Source organism: Myodes glareolus, chromosome 22 (genome assembly GCF_982192425.1).
Source record: "Myodes glareolus chromosome 22, mMyoGla1.1, whole genome shotgun sequence".
Taxonomy (NCBI): Eukaryota; Metazoa; Chordata; class Mammalia; order Rodentia; family Cricetidae; genus Myodes; species Myodes glareolus.
The window spans coordinates 29831517-29835949 of NC_142047.1; the positions used below are offsets into that span (position 1 = coordinate 29831517).

A 4433-nucleotide genomic window follows, 5' to 3' on the forward strand; every position below is an offset into this window, starting at 1 on the left:
CTTGTCCTAAGATCTTATATCCATTTGGAATGGACTGTTGTGCCAAGTGGGCTGAGGATCTACTTCCATTCCTTTTTTAAAATTTATTCATTTATTAAAAATTTCCATTTCCTCCCCTCCTCCCATTTCCCTCCCACTCTCCCCCACCCTCCCCCTCCCTCTCCAGTCCTAAAATAAGTCAGGGTGCCGTGCCCTGTGGGAAGTCCAAGGCCCTCCGCCCTCCATCCAGGTCTAGGAAGGTGAGCATCCAAATAGACTAGGCTCCCAAAAAGTCAGTACATGCAGTAGAATCAAAATCCAGTGTCATCATTGGTTTCTCAGTCAGCCCTCATTGTCAGCGACATTCAGAGAATCTGGTCTGATCACTTGCTCGTTCAGTTCCAGTCCAGCTGGCCTTCGTGAGCTCCCATTAGATCAGTCCCACCATCTCCATTGGTGAACACACCCCTCCTGGTCCTGACGTCCTTGCTCATGTACTCCCTTCTTCAGCTCTTCATCTGAACCTTGGGAGCTCAGTCCAGTGCTCCAATGTGGGTCTCTGTCTCTATCTCCATCCATCGCCAGATGAAGGTTCTTTATCAATGACTTCTCAGTCAGCCCCCGTTGTCAGCCACAATCAGAGAGTCTGGTTTGATCACATGCTCCTTCAGTCCCTGTCCAGCTGGATTTGGTGAGCTCCCTTTAGAACAGGCACACTGCCTCAGTTGGTGGACCAACCCTTCGCGGTCCTGACTTCCTTGCTTGTCTTCCCCTTCCTTCTGCCTTTCAACTGGACCTTGGGAGCTCAGTCTGTTGCTCTGATGAGGGTGTCTGTCTCTTTCTCCATTTGGTGACAGACGAAGTTTCTAGGGATACATTTTAGGGCTGGCAAGAGACTTGGCTCTAGAGGGGAATCCCCAGTGTTCACAGGGATGTCCCCAGCTAGGTCCTCGGACAGCAGAGGAGAGGGTGCCTGAACTGTCCTTGCCCCACTATCATACTTCCATTCTTTTACATGTGGATATCCAGTTTTCCCAGCATCATTTGCTAGAGAGAAATTTTTTCTCCATTTGAAATTTTTCATCTTTGTCAAAAGTTCAGTGATGGTTCTAGTTGTATGGGTTTGTACCTGGGTGCTCTTTGTTCGGGTACCATGTTATTTTCTGTCACCATAGCTCTGGATTTTCAGTTGAAATCAGACATGATCATACCTCATTTGTTAGTGCTTTTCCACAGAATTTCATTGGGTGTCTGAGCATTTTGTGATTCCACATGAATTTATTTATTTTTCTATTTTTGTGAAGAATAATGTTTGAGTTTTGAATCTCTAGATTGCTCTTCATAAGAACGCCATTTTACAATATTACATTTTTATTCTCACCATATGCATAGAAAGCCTTTCCATCTCCTAATATTCTCCTCAATTTTGTTCTTCAGTTTCTCATCATCCCTGAGAAGGTTCACTCACTCTAGCAAATATCTACATTATATATAATTGTGCATATACATAATTTCAAGTCAATTTGAATGACATTGTTTCTAGGTCTTCTTTAACATGTTCATTATTGGTACATTAAAATTCCTAAAATTTATGTACAACAAAATAGAGTTCATCCAGTAAAAGGAAACTTATAGAATTGGAGAAAAATATTTTCTATTTTTAAATCTGATTAAGAAAAGTCATACCTAAAACATGTAAAAAGTTAATATATTAACTAAAAAATTAATACAAAAAATTTTTAAAACAGAAACTATAAGAAATCAAACACTCTAAGCAATATATAGACTAATGGAATAAACAAACAATTCTCAAAAGATGCAACATAAATGCCCAATAAGCTTACCAATATATTTTCAGCCTCATGATCTGTCAGAGAAGTGACAATTAAAACTTGACGATGATTCCTACTTTGCTGCAGTCAGAATGGTAGAAATTAAGAAAATAAGTGACAAATGTGAGGACAATATGGACAAAATGAACCATTGTGAACTGCTGGTGATAATGTAACCCGGTCTAGCTCCTAGAAAAGTCATTGCTTATGATTCTCAACAAAGTAAGAAGAAGCCTGCTGTACCATCCAGCTGTATCCTTCCAGGTATCTGCCTGAGACAGCATATCAACACAATATTCAGGTAGCAAGGTCTGTTATTTGTTTCTTCTTCATATGAAAGTATGAAACTAATCTTAAAGTCCAGTATCAGAGAAATCGATAAAGAGAACAGAGTATACATGTACAATGGAATTGTTATATTGATAATGAAGATGTACTCCTTGAGATAAAAAAGAATCGAACCAGGATAATTATATTAAATGAATTTAACCATGCTCAGAAAGACAAATCCATGTTCTCTCTTATTGTGAATCTGGCTAATAAGTATTCATTTGGTCTGTACCTCCCAGAAAAAAAGGTTTGACCATCCGATGACTTTGCTATTAACTAGCTAGCCTACTGGTTAACTAGCTGCATTTGTGGCTAGTTGCCTTCCTAAGTTTGGGGATAAGAAGTTTGCCAGTTGCCTGGTGTACTAACTGAAATGGCTTGTTAATGATCTGATTGACAGATGGTCTGACTGAATTATTAAGCAACATGCAAGACCACAGAGTCTAAGATATTTTCAGAGGCATTCTCATGTTCACCCAGATTCTACCATATTATGCAGAAATAGTGGCTATATCCGTGCTGTCCAGGACTACATAGCATTCACTGATCCACATCAGCATATTCAATTACATCAGTGGTACTCAAACTTTTAATGTTTAAACATTCACAACCTGTGATTATTAGAGAAGAATTAATAGCTAAATATGAATAGTGCTATGTGCTAAAGCAAATGGGTGAAAAAGTCTTCTGTAATCTGTTGCCATCTGAAGGATCTCAGCTTTGGCATGTCAGTGAATACATGATTTTTAGTTAGACGTTCTGCAGATGTCAGTAACCTTCGTTTTCATATCTCATGCTTGATGCTTGTGGAGGTTTGCTGGAAACAGGACTTCTAAAAGGCAAGTATGTCTGGAAGATTGTGGTGCAAGGCCATTTTTTGCTGGCTATAAGTTAGGTTTCCAGAACCAGAGAGAGCACACAGCTCTTCTTAAAATTGAAGATGTTTATGCCCAGGATGAAACTGAATTCTGCTTGGGCAAGAGATGTGCTTGTGTGTATGAACCAAAAACAACCCAGGGACACTTGGAGGTAAACCTAATCAAACCAGAGTGACTAGGGAAAAGTATCTGGGGTTCATGGAGACAGTGACATGGTTCCTGCCAAATTCCAAAGCAGCCTTCCTGCAAAGGCCATAGGACACAGAATCCTCGTGATGTGGTATGCTTTCCAGATTTATACTGACGAAAAGTAAATAAATAAAAATAGATTTGTGCTCAAAACAAAGAAAAAATGGGTAGTTAGTTTTCTTATGATTTTTTAAGAAGATTCTGTTACACTTCTCATGTAGTAAAATGTAGAAATCGTCATTAATAGCAATAAATATAACACTCATTCTTCCTATGGGAAATTATCCACCCTTTTCCCATGTGTTGATGACATTATCCTTCTCAGGGCCTTTCCGACCTACTGGCTGATGGTACTAGTCTAAACTCTCATTCCAAAGAATAAGTGATCAATTTAATAATATCTATTATGATGCATGTTCCTAGTAACAACTCCCATAGTTGTCAGAATTATTTTACTGTTGGGTTTCTGGAGACTTCTTATTGTACATTAAAGCTAGATAGGCACAGTAAATTAGGCCAATGAAAAGTAGTAAGAGCAGGTTGGCTGCTGAGAGAGGTTTCTGTCCCACCAGGTCCCACAACCTTTCAGTCCCAAAGAGAAACACAGAGGCCTACATTAATTATAAACTGGTTGGTCTATTAGCTCAGGCTTCTTATTAACTAACTTTTACATCTTACATTAACCCATTATTGTTGTCTGTGTTAGCCATGTGGCTTGGTATTTTTCATCAGTGAGTCATTCTCAACTTGTTTCCTTTCTGTCTGGGTGACCAATGTAGACTGAATCCTCTTCCCGGAATTCTCCTATTCTCATTGTCCCACCTCTACTTCCTGTCTAGTTGCCCCGCCTATACCGCTGCTTATACTTCCTACTGGCCAATCAACATTTTATTAAACAGGGACAAGAAACAAATCTTTTCAGAGTAAAACCATTGTCCCACAGCACTTGCCCCCTAACCTGCTTCTTTTTTCAAAACAAGAGCCCTTGTTTAGCTTTCTTTCTGACCATTATCTATACAACTTGAAGCCAACACTTTATAAAAAGAAAAATATCCATAATTCCTTTTCTTTGGAATGCAGGCATAGTTTTGAGGCTACTTCCTGCTTATTTGGGGCATTGATAATCTTACTGGGACCTATAAAAAATTTAGAATTACAGTTAAGTACTGACTGGAAAATTCTGTGAGGCTGGATCATCTCAACTAGCAATCTTGAAAAACTTCTG

General features: G+C 39.1%; 1 pseudogene; it reads left to right on the forward strand.

The window, feature by feature from the left end:
- Positions 1-2986: 2986 nt before the first annotated feature.
- Positions 2987-3333, forward strand: LOC125399208 (large ribosomal subunit protein eL33 pseudogene; annotated as a pseudogene).
- Positions 3334-4433: the final 1100 nt, after the last annotated feature.